Here is a 17,875-nt window from a genome sequence, read left to right on the forward strand (position 1 = left end):
TCCAAGTACCATTGGGAGAAATTTGACAATTCCATGCCAGCTCTCCATTTCCCAATGAGGGCATCACTTTATAGATATGCACAGTGCATGCAAACTGAAGTTCCAGACTTTTAAAATATCTCTTACTTAACTCTACACAGTATCATGGGACTTAGAAATAATCACAGCCCTTAATTTTTTAAACACCCTAAAAGGGCTTCAATTGATCTGATAGCTGGCTGTTTATGAAAAATAAAATTGCAGTGATGACATCTATGACAACAGAACCCAAATAATGTACTCTCTTTCCAAACCCAAGTGTTTCAAAATAAACAAACTAAAATTGTTACTTGTTAGGCAAAAAAACAAAAAAAAAACCTTCACTTTTTTCCCAAATCTTCACTTTTTCCCCAAGTCTTCAATTACTAGTTAAATTGTCCTTGCATACATAACACTGGACATTTATATATCTTTTTTTCCCCCTGGATTGCTATTTATGTTGTTTCCCTAGTTTCTACTGAGATATTCATCATTTATTTGTTAGAGCTCTTTGTATACTATAACTAATAACCCTTTGTTATATGTGATAGTGATTTTCCTCCAGTTTGACATTTACATTCAGTATGGTATTCTTACTATATATAAATGTTTTTCATTCTTAATCTCTTATAGCTTCTATTTTTTATGTCATCGTTGGGAAAACATTCTTTATGCAAGGTATAAAAATACTGACCTATAGGTTCTTCAAGTATTTTTTAGTGTTTACTTTTTTTGTATTACGTTTAAATCTTTAAATTATGTGTAATGTATTTTGCTTGACGGCATCAGATAAAGTTTAACTTTATTTCCCCCCTAATGATGACCCATTTGTCCCAGAATCATTTATTGACAAATTCTTCATTTTCCTCCACCTTCATCTTATACTTTCTCTGTATGTCAGTGAAAAGAAAGATTTTGCTTATTTTAGTTTTTTTTTTAATACCAGCATTCTGATGTGTATGGGCTGTAGCTCAACACTTATGTATAAATCCAATGGTAATTTCTCTCCCAAACAAAAACTTTGTAATTTGCATGTCTAACATTAGGTTCCTCTTCTAATATTGGTAAATATACAAATGGAAATCTAACCTTTTATGCGAAATTTCAGGTTTAAATTAGATCACACCCATATTACAATTATTTGAGCAAGTAACTTCAATGTTATTAAAAATTATTTTTGCAAACAGACATGTGAATATTACAGTATGCTCAGAATCTGTGTGTAATGATTTGTCATATTGCATTAAGATTTTCAACAGCCCACAGGAACCATATCATTAACTACAGATTATGATATTTAATTAAAATAATTTATAGAGAATAGGAAGATGGCTGCTGATGGGAAAGCAGGCTGCAAGATAGTGTGTGAGTGAGAGAACAAAAGGAGAATGTGTGGACATACAGGGAGTGTCTATTTGTGAATAAGGGACAGCTATATTCCAAGGGACTGTTGGGGACTGCTGGACTGGGCTTCCCTGACCGGGCAGCCCCTACTGCTGCTGAAATCTCTCCTGGGTCTGCTGCAGAGACCGTGCCATCTTGAAGGGGAGAGTGGCTGTGATGGGAAGCCTAGCCTTACCTTCAACCAGGAAGAACTTGGATACCTCCTGGGACTCTACAACCACAGCACCCAGGGACCAGCTGTGAACCCACGAACACCAGGTCTCAAGCAGCGAGAATACATGGACGTGAATGAGCCCTGCACCTTCTCACTGAAAGGTTAAATATCACCTAGAGAAAGGTGAGGTCTGCGATCCAGGATGGAGGAATGCGTGCAGTGGGATCTAGAGTCTCAAAGGAAGTCTGTGCCTATAAAATCCGCGGACATTGGGGTCAGTATAGCCCTCGAATGTGGAAGGGGGTCCACAGAGCTGCTGACAGAAGGGAACTCTAGAAATCAACCCATAGCTGGGCTGGGCACAGAAATGCAGCCGGAAGTTTTATCAGTATACCGTCTGCGCAGTGCCAAAGGAAAAAGACATGCTCAGAGACGTGCACAGAGACATGTGCAGTGTTGGGGGAAAAAGTTGCCAGTCCATGTGCTTACTCTGGCTTTTTTTCTCTTTAAATACTTGCTTTTGATTACTAAGCCCAGTACATAGGATCTCCCAATTAAAAACACTCTCAGAGACTGCAGGGGAAAGTTGTTTTTATGGAACCTGGGGATCAGAGTGGGGAGAAACAATCAGAAAACCAGCTCTGGGGCAGTCTATTCCCCCAACCCAGTATTAAATGCAGCAGGGAAAACAAAAACAAAATACTGGGTAGAGAGGACTTATAGCCCCCTATGTCAATACAGAAACACTGCCTCCCAGGGGTTGAATCACAAATTGACTATTGTGTAAAAACATCTAAAGGCAGGCTGAGAAACAAATAAATACCACCTGCTTGAAAAGAGGATTGTGGCTTACGACACAGAGGAGCAGTGGAACTTCAATACTGTCCTGACTACCTGACAGAAAACAGGCGTGCCAAACAGAACAATAGTGAATGACATTCACTACTGCACATTTTTATTTTTTATATTTTACTTAAGAAACTAATTTTTTCTTCTTTTTTTCTCACTTGATTTTACCTTTTTAATTATTATATTTTTATTTTTAATTAGTATTATTACTACTATTATTTTACCTGTTTAAAGTTTCATTTTCTTTATTTTATTTTATTTTATTTTATTTTATTTTATTTTGTGATTAGTGTCTTACATTCTATTTTCATTTTTCCTTTAGCATCATTTTACTCTATCTCAACTTTACCTTTATGCCAACACTCTCTTCCTCACTTTTCCCCTTTTGTTGTCCTGTTTCTCTTACCATATTACTGCTTTAGACTTTCCCTATTCTTTCTTTTTACCCTCTGTTAAAAATTCATCCTACTTATATATCTTATTTCTACTCCACTGCTTCAACTCCATACACACTTCTCTCTTCTCTTCCTATACTATACAATTTTTTTATCTCTTCCCTTTTTTTCTTTTTTGTTTTAATTTGTTTTGTTTTGCCCTTCTTTCTCTCTGTCCTATTGTTGTACTTTGTTTGATTGTTGATTAGTTTGTTTTTTTGTTTGTTTGTGTGATTGTTTCTCTTTTTTGCTTCTGTTTTTCCTTCTCCTTCCTTGTTGTTAGTTATAGTTTGTAGTTTGCATTCATCTCTGGGTGTTTGTTGTTTACATTTTTTGGGGATAGTTGTTGTTCTATTGGAGTTTTCTCCTCATATAAATAGTTTTTTCCTCCTTCTTTTTTTTTTTATTCTCTTTCTTTCATCTCTTACTTTTTTTCCATTTCTCAATATCATTTTTGCACTCTTTTTTTATCCCCTAATTCTCTTTTCTCTGGTGGTCACCTTTATTTGGGGTTATTAGTATCATGAATACATTTGTGCTCAGTGCCTTGTGCATTGTGCCTTGTTGTGTTGTATTTTGTGCCTTTAAGTCAACACAGGAGAGAGAGAGCTACATAACCAGACACCCAGAGAGTAGCGATCATGGGGAGACAAAGAAACAGCCCACATATGACAGAAAAGGAGGCATCACCAGAAAAGGAAGTAAATGAAATGGAGGCAAGCAATATGTCCGAGAAAGAATTCATAGAAATTGTCATAAGGTTGCTGAAAAGGTTGGAAGACAAATTCAAAAATATGTGTAAGAACCAAGAGGAAATGAAGAACCAAGAAGAAAGGAAAAATGCCATCACTCCAATAAAGAAATCAATAGAAAGCATCAACAGTAGATTAGAAGAAGCAGAGGACTGCATCAGTGAGCTAGAATACAAGGTAGGAAAAAATACCCAAGCAAGCAGCATCTAGAAAAAAACACCTTAACCCTACCAGACCTGAGGCCCTGAACCTAACTGTCCCCTATACCTGGGCTCCTGAGCATTAAAGAGAAAAAATCAACATGATATAGAAAAATGTTAATTACATGCAAACAAGTGGTTAGAATAAGATGGAACTTGGAGACATTGTAGAAAATAGGTCTAGGCAAAGTACTGAAAATTAGGTATAGAGGTATAGCGGCAGATTCGGAAATTACTGAAAATCAGTACAGCGGTCTGGTAGGGTTAAAAAACAGGAGGAGAGCCTAAGGGAACTTTGGGACAACATGAAACAAAAAAACATTTGCATTATAGGGGTGCCAGAAGGAGAGGAAACTGAGCAAGAAATAGAAAACCTGTTTGAAGAAATAATGACAGAAAACTTCCCTGATATAGGGAAGAAAAAACTCACACCAATCCAAGAAGCTCACAGAGTCCCAAACAAAATGAACTTCAAAAGACAGCCACCAAGGCACATTATAATTAAATTGGCAAATGACAAAGTAAGAATCTTAAAAGCGGCCAGAGAGAAACAGAAAGTTAACTACACAGGATACCCCTTCAAACAAGCAATGGATTTCTCAACAGAAACACATCAGGTCAGAAGGGAGTGAAATGAAATATACACAGCCATGCAAAGGAAAGGTCTGAATCCAAGAATACTGTATCCAGCAAGGCTATCAATCAAAATTGAGGGTGAAATCAGGAGCTTCACAGAGAAAAAAAGAGTAAGGGAGTTTATTACCACCAAACCAGCAATGCAAGAAATGCTAAAAGTTCTGCTGTAAAAAGAAGAAATTGGAAGGGAAGAAGGAACACAGGCATAAAAAATAAAAATGGTGACAAACAAGTACCTATCAATAATAACTTCAAATGTAAATGGATTAAATGTCCCAATCAAAAGACATAGGGTAGCTGAGTGGATAAAAAACCATAAGCCATATATCTGCTGTCTACAGGAAACCCATCTCAGAAAAAAAGTATTCACATAGACTGATGGTGAAGGGATTGAAAAAGGTTTTTCAGGTGAATAGAAATGAAAAAAAAAGCTAGGGTAGCAATACTTATATCTGACAAATTAGATCTCAAAGTGAAGGACGTAACAAGAGATAGAGAAAGGCTATAATAGCAATCCAACAAGAAGAAATGACTCTGGTAAACATATATGCAGCCAATACAGGAGCACTGAAATACATAAAAAAACTTCTAGAGGATATCAAGGGAGAGATTGACAGCAATACAGTCATAGTAGGGGACTTCAGTACCCCACTATCACCATTGGACAAATTCTCTGAACAAAAAATCAGCAAAGAAACATCAATCCTAAATGACCCACTAGATCAGATGGACTTAATTGACATCTTCAGAACATTTCACACCAAAGCCACAGAATATACATTCTTCTGAAGTGCACATGGGGCATTTTCAAAGATAGACCATATATTGGGTCACAGTCAAAGTCTCTTCAAATTCAAAAAGATGGAAATCATATCAAGCATCTTCTCAGATCATAATGGCATAAAATTAGAAATCAACTAAAATAAAAAAAAATCAAACACATGGATTCTAAATAGCATGAGATTAAACAACAACTGGGTTACAAGAGAGATCAAAGAAGAAGTAAAAAGCATCATGTCAACAAACGACAATGAAAACACAACAATCCAAAGTCTGTAGACACAATGAAAGCAGTCTTGAGAGGGAAGTTCATAGCTCTACAAGCCTACCACAAAATACAAGAAACAATGGTAATTAATTACCTAATCCTACAACTCAATGAGTTAGAAAGAGCGCAACAAGAAAAGCCCAGCATAAGCATAAGCAGAAGGAAGGAAATAATAAAGATCAGAGTTGAGATAAACGAAATAGAGACCAAAAACAAAATAAAACAAACAATAACTACTAAAGAAATTGAAACAGTGATCAAAAATGTTCCAGTAAACAAAAGCTCTGGTCTGGACAGCTTTACAGGGGAGTTCTATCAAGCATTCAAAGAAGAACTAAAACCTATCCTCCTCAGACTATTCCAAAAAATTCAAGAGGAAGGGACACTTCCAAGCTCTTTCTATGAAGCCAGCATTACCCTAATACCAAAACCAGATAAAGACACCACAAAAAAAAAGAGAACTACAGGCCAATATCCTTGATGAACATAGATGCTTAAAATCCTCAACAAAATTCTAGCAAATTGGATTCAGCAATACATTAGAAAGATCATACACCATGACCAAGTGGGATTTATTCCAGGGATACAAGTATGGTACAATATCTGCAAGTCAATAAATGTGATACATCACATAAACAAACTGAGGGACAAAAATCAGATAACCATATCAATCAATGCAGAAAAAGCATTTGACAAAATCCATCACCCTTTCTTGATAAAAACTCTCAGCAAAGTGGGAATAGAGGGATCATACCACAACATAATAAAAGCCCTATATGACAAAACTACACTGAGTGGCCAGATTATTATGATCTCTAATATATATATATATACCTCCCCCCCACACACACACTAGTGGCCCGGTGCATGAAATTCGTGCATGTGGGGGGTGTCCCTCAGCCCAGCCTGCACCCTCTCCAATCTGGGACCCCTTGAAGGGTGTCCTACTGCCAGTTTACAGGGATTGAGCCTAAACCGGCAGTCAGACATCCCTCTCACAATCCAGGACTGCTGGCTCCTAACCACTCACTTGCCTGCCTGCCTTCCTGATTGCCCCTAACCACTCTGCCTCCTGGCCTGTTTGCTCCCAAATGCCCCCTCCCGCCTGCCTGATCACCTCCAACTGCCCCCTGTGCCAGTGTTCTTGCCCCCAACTTCCCCCCCTGCCGGCCTGCTCATCCCCAACTGATGCCCCTGCTGGCCTGCTCGCTCCCACCTTCCCTCCCCACTGGCCTGCTTGCCCCCAACTGCCCCCCTGATGGCCTGCTCACTCCAAACTGCCCCCCCACCGCAGTCCTGATCACCTCCAACTGAACCCCACTGACGTTCTACTCGCCCCCAACTGGCTCCCCTGCTGGTCTGCTTAACCCCAATGGCCCCGCCCCCCACCAGCCTGATCACTCACAACTGCTGTCCCATCCTGGCCTGATCACCCACAACTGTCCTCCCCTCTTGGCCTCTAAATGCCTCTACCTCAACTCCGCCATCATGGCTTTGTCCAAAAGAATGTCCGGAAGGACTCCTGGAAGGTCTCCCAGTCTAATTAGCATATTACCCTTTTATTAGTATAGATAGAGGCTTGGTGCATGGGTGGGGGCCAGCTGGTTTGCCCTAAAGGGTGTTCTGGATCAGGGTAGGGGTTCCCTTGGGGTGTGGGGAGGCCTGGGCAAGGGGCCTATGGTGGTTTGCAGGCCGGCCACGACCCATGGGGTGAGGGGCCCCACTGGGGGGGGTGTGGCCAGCCTGGGTGAGGGGCTGAGGGCTGTTTGCAGGCTGGCCAAGCCCCCCAGTGGGGACCTTCACCCCATGGGGTTGTGGCCAGCCTAGATGAGGGGCTGAAGGCTGTTTTCAGGCTGGCCACACCCCCTTCAGGGTGGGGGTCCCTGCTGGGGTGCCTGGCCAGCCTGGGTGAGGTGCTGATGGCTGTTTTCAGGCTATCCACAGCCCCTTCAGGGTGTGTGGGGGGGGTCCCACTGGGGTGCCTGGCCAGCCTGGGTAAGGGGCTAAGGGCCGTTTTCAGGCTGGCAACGCCCCCTGGTGACCCAGGCTCCCAACCTCTCCTTTTTTCCTTTTTTTGTTTTAAGCGCCTCCTTGAGTGGAGGCCAGGGCCGGCTGGAAGCAGGTATCTGGGATTTATTTATCTTCTATAATTGAAACTTTGTAACCTTGATCAGAGGACAGGCCTGGCCAGGGCAGGTGGGAAGCTTGGCTTTCTCCATTGCTGGGAGCAACCCAAGCCTCCTGCTCCTCACTCAGCTCTGTGGAAGCCGCCATCTTTGTTGGGTTAATTTGCATACTCACTCCTGATTGGCTGGTGGGCGTAGCGGAGGTACAATCAATTTGCATGTTTCTCTTTTATTAGTGTAGATTGGAGCCTCCGTGCATGAATTCGTGTATGGGTGGGGTGTCCAGCCTGGCCAGGGGGAGGGGACATGGATGGTTGGCTGACCTGCCAGCTGGTTGAACTCCTGGTGGAGGGGACAATTAGCATATTAGCCTTTTATTATATAGGATATACACTGAGTGGCCAGATTATCATGCGTTCAGAGATCATAATAATCTGGCCACTCAGTGTATAGCCAACATCATACTCAATGGGCAAAAACTAAACTCATTTCCCATAAAAACAGGAACAACACAAACATGCCCACTTTCACCACTCCTGTTCGACATAGTACTACAAGTACTAGCCATAGCGATCAGACAAGAAGAAGAAATAAAATGCATCCAAATTGGAAAAGAAGAAGTAAAACTTTCCTTATTTGCAGATGACATGATACTGTACATAGAAAACTCCAAAGACTCCATCAAAAAACTATTAGACCTAGTAAATGAATTTGGCCATATCGCAGGATACAAAATTAACATCCAGGCATCTATGGCCTTTATATATGTCAATAATGAACTTGCAGAAAGAGAAATGAAGAAAAAAATCCCATTTACCATTGCACCAAAAAAAATTAAGATACCTAGGAATAAACTTAACTAAGGATGTAAAATCCTGTACTCAGAAAACTACAGGACATTGAAAAAAGAGATAGATGAAGACATAAACAAATGGAAGAACATACCGTGTTCATGGATTGGTAGAATCAACACCATTAAAATGTCCATACTACCTAAAGCAATCTATAGATTCAATGCAATACCTATTAAAATACCAATGGCATATTTTAAAGATCTAGAACAAACTCTCCAAAAATTCATCTGGAATAAAAAAAAAGACCCCGAATAGTCATAGCTATCCTGAGAAAGAAGAACATAGTTGGAGGGATCACAATACCAGATATCAAGCTGTATTACCAAGCCATGGTTCTCAAAACTGCCTGGTACTGGCACAAGAACAGACATATAGACCAATGGAACAGAATAGAGAACCCAGAAATTGACCCAAGCCATTATACTCAATTAATTTTGACAAAGGATGCAAGAGCATACAATGGAGTCACAACAGTCTCTTTAATAAATGGTGCTGGGAAATTTGGTCAGATACATGCAAAAAAATGAAAGTACATCACCAACTTACACCATACACAAAAACAAACTTAAAATGGCTAAAGGACTTGAATATAAGGTGGGAAACCGCAAAATTCTACAAGACTCCGTAGGCAGCAAAATTGCAGACTTATGTCATAGCAATATCTTTACAGACACAGATCCTAGGGCAAGAGAGACTAAGGAGAAAATAAACAAATGGGTCTACATCAAAATAAAAAGCTTCTGCAGAGCAAATGAAACCATCAATAAAACAACAAGAAAGCTCACTGCATGGGAGAACATATTTGCCAACGTTATCTCCAATAAGTGTTTAATCTCCAACATTTACAGGGAACTCATACAACTTAACAAAAGGAAGATAAACAATCCAATCAAAAAATGGGCAAAGGACCTAAATAGACACTTTTCGAAAAAGGACATTCAGAAAGCCAAGAGACATATGAAAACATGCTCAAAGTCATTAATCATCTGAGAGATGCAAATAAAAACAACAATGAGGTACCACCTCACACCTGTCAGAATGGCTATCATCAACAAATCAACAAATGACAAGTGTTGGAGAGGATGTGGAGAAAAAGGAACCTTCTTCACTGCTGGTGGGAATGCAGACTGGTGCAACCATTGTGGAAAACAGTATGGCGTTTCCTCAAAAATTTAAAAATGGAACTGCCATTTGACCCAGTAATATCACTTCTAGAAATATATCCCAAGAAAACAGAAACACTAATCAGAAAGAATATATGCACACCTATTATAACTGCACAATTTACAATAGCTAAGATTTGGAAACAGCCTAAATGCCAATCAGCAGATGAGTGGATTAAAAAACTGTGGTACATTTACACAATGGAATACTATGCTACTATAAAAAAGAAGAAATTCTTACTATTTGCAGCAGCATGTATGAAACAGGAGAGCATTATGCTAAGAGAAATAAGTCAGTCAGCGAAAGAAAAATACCACAGGATCTCACTCATTTATGAATAAAAAAGAGCATTATAACCCGATGAACAAAAAGATAGATACAGAGGCAGAGAAGAATCGAACAGACTTTCAAATTACAGCGGGAAGGCTGAAGAGGTTTGGCAGGGGAGGGGGGTAAGAGATCAATCGAAGGACTTGTATGCATGCATATAAGCATAACCAATCGATGCAAGACACTTGGAGGGTGGGAAGAGGGCATATGCCTGGAGGTAGGGAAGGCAGGGGGAAGGTCAATGGGGAAAAAAAGGAGACATAAGTGCTACTGTTTGTAATACTTTAAACAATGAAATAAAATTAAAAAATAACAATATATAAATCAATGTATAATTTTTGCTCTGCCCAAGTTTCATGAAAGCTCATCCTGGGAAAATAGTCAGTAATGGCTTTATCCTATTTCTCAATATGAATATAGTCACCAACAATTTGCAAATCATCTGGCCAAGTTATCTTTATTATCTTTCAAAGTTTACTTTTTTCTTTATTTAGTAATCAAGGAAATGAGTATAAGGACTCAATGTCAATGACCAAGTAGAAAAATGTACTCTAGCATGCTATATGATTCAGAAAACTCACCTGAGCCTGATACTAATAACCAAACTGGGCAGCCCTTATAAGAAAAACTGTCAAGACATTTTCCCTCTATCCTCAAGATTCTTGTTGACACTTTTGAGGTTGCTTCTTGGCAGATATGCCATAACAATGCTACCACTTTTTTATTTCTGTGGAATGTTACAGGATATAAAATGTTTATGTCTATTATTGACTTTAAACATTGTGTCATGACTTGGCCCATTCATGGAGCCTACATATAAGAATGAGCACTGACTTGGGAAGATGGTTGAATTCCAGTCTCAGCTCTACTTCTTTCTAGCTTATTCTGTGTTTTGGGGCAAATCAGCCCCAACTTATGGCCTCATTTTTTTTCATCTCCAAAATGAAGATGTTGCTTATGTGAGTTTAAAATTTCTCTCAGTTTTAAAAATACAAATTTAAGTTCACTGATACAGTTGGAAAAGATTATTTCTTTTTTAAAAAAGTTTATTTCTTCACAGAAACTGCCTACAGGTGGAATATGACAGGTATTGCCATTGCACGTTAAGTGGAGCAAGCACACACAGGTATGGATTATGTACTATCATGCCCAAACATGACTTGAGGGGTGGTACACAATTTTCTCTGTCAATTAAATAATAACTGATTGATTGTTACAGAGTTTGACAACTCCACACAAAACAAGCCAAGGACATTCCCAAAAGGCTTGACTCTTCTTTTATTTTAAAAGTGCACAAAGTACAGGCTGCATGCATGCTGTGTCACCAGGCTTATATCCAACTAACTTAACAAAAAGCCAAAATGTGATCTTTAAATATAATCCAGACAGTAATTATTAAATCAGACAAAACCAACATTCCAAAAACCTTTACTTTTTTATACTTAATTTCAAGATGTTGAATTATATTTTTACAGATGGAGAACCATGTATTAGTTTAAGAATTTTTGAACCAACACTTCCTATGAAAAATGCACAAGAATAGGATGAGAAGATTGACTCACTTGATTTACTTCATATGGAAAAGAATGTGTTTGGTAGGCTTGAGGATTGACCAGGGACCAAACAGGGCTGCAAAAGTGAAATTGCATGTCTCTATCTCCATTACTTTTCCATTTTCTCCATACTGCACTTCTTGCTTTGCACAATACCTCAAAATGAAATGTCTATAATTAATTCACAAAGGAAAGAACAATTCTAGGATATTACAAATAATATTATATCATCGGCTTTATAAATTGAAAACTTACATATTAAGCTCTAAGTAGATCCTTATAAATCAAAGCAGCAATTTTGTGACTCTAGAATATGTGACCATTTACAAAAGAATACCTCTAAAAAAACTTCTGAGCCATAGAATTTAAATAAGATATTATTTTTACATCTGTTCCTGTCCAGTACACTGAGAACACTATCTTTTTTGTTTTTGTTTTGTTAGTTCAAACATAGGACAGTGAAGATGTTTCTGGGTGTCTCTGTATCTGCAGAAGAGAGAGACCTATAACCATTTGCCAGCTAAATCAGGCCAAAATGTACCTGTCCCTACCTATGCAGAAATGAAAAACAAAATGGATTTGAGTTCGATATTTTTTGAGCTTCAGGAACTTGCCTTGCTTCTTAAATTTTTAGTGTTCACTAACACAGTGGGTGACAGGATGGGTCTGCACATTTAACAGTTTTCTGTCATGTCTAGAGCTGGGATCAGGTTTATCTTATTCAGTCTTCCCAACAGGTCTACTAGGTACTCCATGTTCTATTATTCCTAGAATTAATCAACTAGGAAGTAAGATAGCCAGATTTTGTAACCCATGGTCTGTTAAACCCTTGCTCACCACTTCAGGCTTTCATATTTAGATGTAATATGAACTTTTAAAATATGCCTTTTATAGAAAGCATTTGTAAGACTTGAGAACAAGATCATTTGACCTATCAGTTTAGTGATGGGGCCCCAAATCTTTTGAACCCTCACTGGTTAGACCCTGACTACAACCTGAACGTGTAGACCTCCGGTTTTTAGTACAAACTAAGATTGTACTCCTGGGTTCAAAAATTAAATTAAATAAGAAGTCACATCTTTTTAATTAAAATGTTTAAAATATGTATTAAGTAACATATAATACTATTAACACATAACCTACTGTAAAAATGCTTTAAAAGGGGAGGGAGATATAGTCAACAACGGTGATAAGTTTGCATGTGACAGATGATTACTAGAATTAGTGGGGTGATCACATTGTAAGGTACAAGAATGTCAAATCACTATATTGTACACCAGAAACTAAAATAACTAATATAATATTATATACCAACTACAAAAATAAAAATTAAAACGTTTTTTAAAATCTAAAAAAAAATAATAAAATAAAATAAAATAAAATATGCCTTTTATAGAGACCCTCAGCGTCTCTATCTCTCTGATGGGAAGAAAATGTATGTATCAATGTAATTTTATTACAATACTCAAAAGTATTTACAGTTAACTGAGGAGGGGAATAGGCAGCTCAGATACTTGGTACTATTCTTTATCATCTTAAAGTTCTGTGAAACAACAGCACCTTATCACTTTGTTTTAGGTATCTGCACATGATTTTGCACATAGTAAGTGCACAATTAATATTTCAGCAATGAATAAAATACACTTACATCAAAAGGCTTTTTAGTCAGGTAAGACCTAGAACTTTGAACCAGGGATAATGATAATGGCTGGCATTTATTGAGTGCTTGCTATGAGCCAGACCCTATTCTAATCATGTTTGCCTACATAATTTCATAATCACCATGTATACTCAGTACTATTAGTGTAATCATTTTACAGATGAGGAAACTACAACTAAAAGCTTTTAAGTAGCTTGTCAGAGATCCAACAGCCACAGAGTGGCAAAGTTGAGATTCCATTCTAGGACCAACTTCAAATACTTTATTCTCAGTACGAATACCTTCCAGGAAAGCCAGAAAAAATCAGAATTTGTCCAAAATGTTCTTTTCCAAGAATACAGGGTAGTTGGCCTTTTTTTTTTTTGCAGGATTCACTCATTTAACCAAGAAGCTAGTTGTTAAATAACTGTTGGTACCTATCTTAATTAACAGATAACTCAAGTTAACACTGGTAAAGATCCTTACACGTGCCTTGATTTCCCTGATAGTAACAAAAATATTCCACATCTGTAACATTTTTCACTGTACCCTTGCCTGGTAATGAAGCATGTCAGCCAAGTCCTGAGATATTTTGCATGGCACAAAATTCATAACTCCTGCTGCCTACAAAACAAAACACAACAGCAAACTTGATTGGTTTCTTTGCCAGCCAAATTAAACACCAACGCCTTACAATATAGATCAAGGGCCTCCACAAGCTGACCTCATTTCCCTTCAAGACTTCTGTGGGTTTCTTAGTGATCCTATGTCAATAAATTTGGTTTGATGCAATTTTATGTTCCACCATTATACTATATTTTTAATATTCATTCCCACACATATTCCCTGTATAAATAAAAAAACCTCAAGTTGTCCTTTTGAAATGTTAGACATCTTCTCATGATCACGCATTGTACCTCATCTCTAGTGGCCGGCTGAAATTTGAGTCTAGTTATAGATTTACAAATAAAGAGGGGTGATGGGAGGAGGTCCTAAGGAGAATCAGCATTTCATTGCTTGATGAACACCTCAAGGGAGGCCATTAAGGTTTCCTCAGATAATACAGGTGGAGGTGGAAAGGCTCATACCACTGAGAATGCCACTGCCACTGGGGATGGGGATGTCACTCTGCTCAAGAGTACTGTGGGGAGACCTCTTCCACTGGTAAAAAAGACTCATCAAGACTTAGGATCTCAGTGTCCCCAGCTTCATTAAGACATTTCCACATGTTCTCATCCCAACTTTTAGGATTCCATTAGTCTCCAGTCAATGCCTTCACTTTAACACTCTGGAAGGCTGAGAGTTCAACTTGCACAGTAATTCAGCCAGTTACAAGCTGAAGTTCTGCATTTGAGTTTCAACAACTTCAGCATTGTAACTATGGGAGATAAGGGTCTCCTTCAGAGAACACATAGAAGCTTTTAAATCATTTATGCAGTGCTTGAGCTGGATATTTGAATCTGAGTTCATCCTTTCTCCCCCACCATTTTGTTCAGGGACATTAAGAGAAATCATCAACATCATTGTATTTGTTAGTTTTCCAAAAAATGTTCAAAAGTATATATAAAGTTAATTTGTTCCTTGATTCTAAGTGGTTGATCAGGAGTATCCAATGGTGATATTTTGCATGGCCAGGACACGTCATGGACAATCAGTGTTCTTTCTATTACTGGAAATACAGTCATTAGTGTATTGAAATCTAATCAGGTTAGAGAATCAATTCCAGAAACCCCAGAATCAATTCAGAAAACTTCTACTTAATATTCTATTCCTCTATAACCATTTACAATACCAAAACCCATTTTAAGACCATTTTGATGAATATTAATCTTGAAAAATATTATTTTATCACTTTCATATGATATGTTTTACCAACTTTTGCTCGTGTTCTTTATCTCTCTTTTTTAGTCATAAAAACATTAAGATAACAGATGCTTGATTTTCCATTCCAATTGAATTATTTCTTGTTTTTTCTTTTCCAAAACTAAGAATGCCAGTGTGTATTTCAAATATCTTCCTATTGGACTCAACTTTTCTCTTTATCTGCACCAGATACTCTTCTTGATATAAAGAATTCTGATGTTATAATGTACAGGTATGGTCTTGCTTTTTTTCCCTTAAGGTACCTGCTCCAATGCTTTAATGGAATCATTAAGTGTTTCAAGATAATTGTTGTGATTTTTATTCTAAAAGGAATAACATTCAATAATGTTTACTAAGTATTTCCCCTTATATCAGGGTCTGTGAAACTATTTTCTGCTAAGGGTCATTTGGATATTTATAATACCATCCACAGGCCATACAAAATTATCAACTTAAAAATTAGCCTGATATATTTGGTCAAACATTTAATTAACTCACCCTTAATGCATTGGCAAGGCCAGACTAAATTATTTCATAGGCCATATATGGCCTGTGGACCGGATGTTCCCTACCCCTGCCCTATATAATATCCTGGAAACCAGAATAGCCTTCACATAATCCTAAAAGATCTGTTGAGTTAAAAGAAAAAATGAAATAAAGAAAGATTGAAAAAAATAAAAAGAAGGAGGAGAAGGGAGGGAGGAAGGAAGGAAGGAAGGAAGGAAGGAAGGAAGGAAGGAAGGAAGGAAGGGAGGGAAGAAAGAAAAAAGGAAGGAAGATGCTACGAAGCATACAAGGAAATGTAATGCAAGACTAATTTCTGTTAATATTCTAAGAAAACATTACATGCCTTTGTGGAAATAAGAGACACACAAATTTAATTAAAGTTTGTCAGGCTTAGGGTGATTCATGCTTCAGAGGACCTAGTACTCTGAAGTCCAGATTATATGATACTCTTTTGAAACAATAGTTGCTGAAATACAAAACAACAAAATAACAACAACAACAAAACTACACAAAAGGATACTGTGGAATTCACTGTATTTCTGCCCCCCTCCCCCCAAACCCACCACTTTGAAAGGCATACTTTGGCCACCCATCAAATATTTAAGTTATTTTTTTTTAATATATTTTATTGATTTTCTACAGAGAGGAAGGGAGAGGGACAGAGAGCTAGAAACATCGATGAGAGAGAAACATCGACCAGCTGCCTCCTGCACATCCCCCGGGGATGTGCCCGCAACCAATGTACATGCCCCTGACCGGAATCGAACCTGGGACCTTTCAGTCCACAGGCCGACGCTCTATCCACCGAGCCAAACCGGTTTTGGCTAAAAGTTTATTTTTTTGAATTTGCTAAAAGTTTCAAAGAGTACACAGTATTTATTTATTCCTTCATTACATAAATCATTATTGAGTGCTTACCATGCCACACACTGTTCTTGATGATGGGGATACAGCATTGAACAAAAGTGATAAAAATTCCAGTTCTTCCAGAGCTTGCCTCTAGCAGGGGGAGATAAGCAAGAAATCAAATAGATAAATGAGCAAAGAAAATCTCAGTTATGTGACATACAGGTATGAGACAAATTGGCATGCTCCTCCAGCTAGGTGAGAAAAGGATGTGTTCCCCACATATTAGCAATTTTTGTCCCATCACGCTAAGAAAAAGGAGAATGGGACTAATAACGGTTCCCTCTTTCTCACTTTGCTCTACATCTTTACTCTTAACAGACTCTATCTATAATACCAAACCTTCTATTAGAGGGATGCTTTTATAGATTCAAATATTCATCAACATATAATCTATTTAGGGGATGCCACTGCTGCTGCTGCTGCCTATTCACAATGTAGATTTTAATTAAGGCCTCAACAACATGACTGTGAGATGGGAGACATGGCCATCCTCAGAGAATTCCAAGATGGCTGCAGAGTAGCCAAAAGCTCTGTCTGCTTGCTCCCAATACTTGACTGAATTTGTGGCTAAACTGCAGAGAAATTGGATTGAAAAAGCAGTGAAAGTGTAGCTGGTCTGAAATAGAGAGAGCAGGGAACATGGAGGAAAGATAGGAAGAGAGGTGGAAAGTGCTGTTCTGTCAGCATCTGTAGAAAAGTTGGCATGATGTGGTTGGGGTTGAGCCTCATAGTTAGCCAGCCCAAGGGCTGAGCCCACACCCAATTAAAACATGAGGGCCACATAACCCACACAAGGGACATTCCTAGAGCACTCAGCTCAGAAGGTAAAGGAGAATACACCACTGGGTCTCACTTCAGAAGGCCACTCCACCAAGACTGGGAGTCATAGCAGTCTGATCCAACACATAGAAACAAACACAGGAAACAGCAAAAATGGGGAAACAAAGAAACAGGCCTCAAATAGAAAAATAGCTAAATGAAATGGAGCCAAGCAATTTATCAGAAAAAAAGTATAAAGTAATGTGTTTTAAAATTCTCAACAGCATGAAAAAAAGACATAGAAACCATGAAAATCTACAGTCGGAAATGAAGAATGACATCTGAAATAAAGAATACACTGGAGGGAAAAATTAATAGGTAAGAGGAAGCAGAGGATTAGATGACAAGGTAGGAAAAAATTACTTAATCAGAGCAGCAAAAATGAAGAATAATTTAAAAGCATGAAGGTAGTTTATTTCACATAGCATAATGCTTTCCAGATCCATCCATGCTGTCACAAAGGTAAGATTTCCTTTTTTTTTTTTTTTTTTTTTTTTTTACAGCCGAGTAGTACATACATTTTTAATAGTGATTTCGGTTTCAGAGCCACTGGCCTTGGCACCTCAGGCAGCTTCAAAATCAGGAGCAGTGGGGTCTGTAATGGAAAGGAGTGAGA

This window comes from Eptesicus fuscus, chromosome 1 (genome assembly GCF_027574615.1).
Source record: "Eptesicus fuscus isolate TK198812 chromosome 1, DD_ASM_mEF_20220401, whole genome shotgun sequence".
Lineage (NCBI taxonomy): Eukaryota > Metazoa > Chordata > Mammalia > Chiroptera > Vespertilionidae > Eptesicus > Eptesicus fuscus.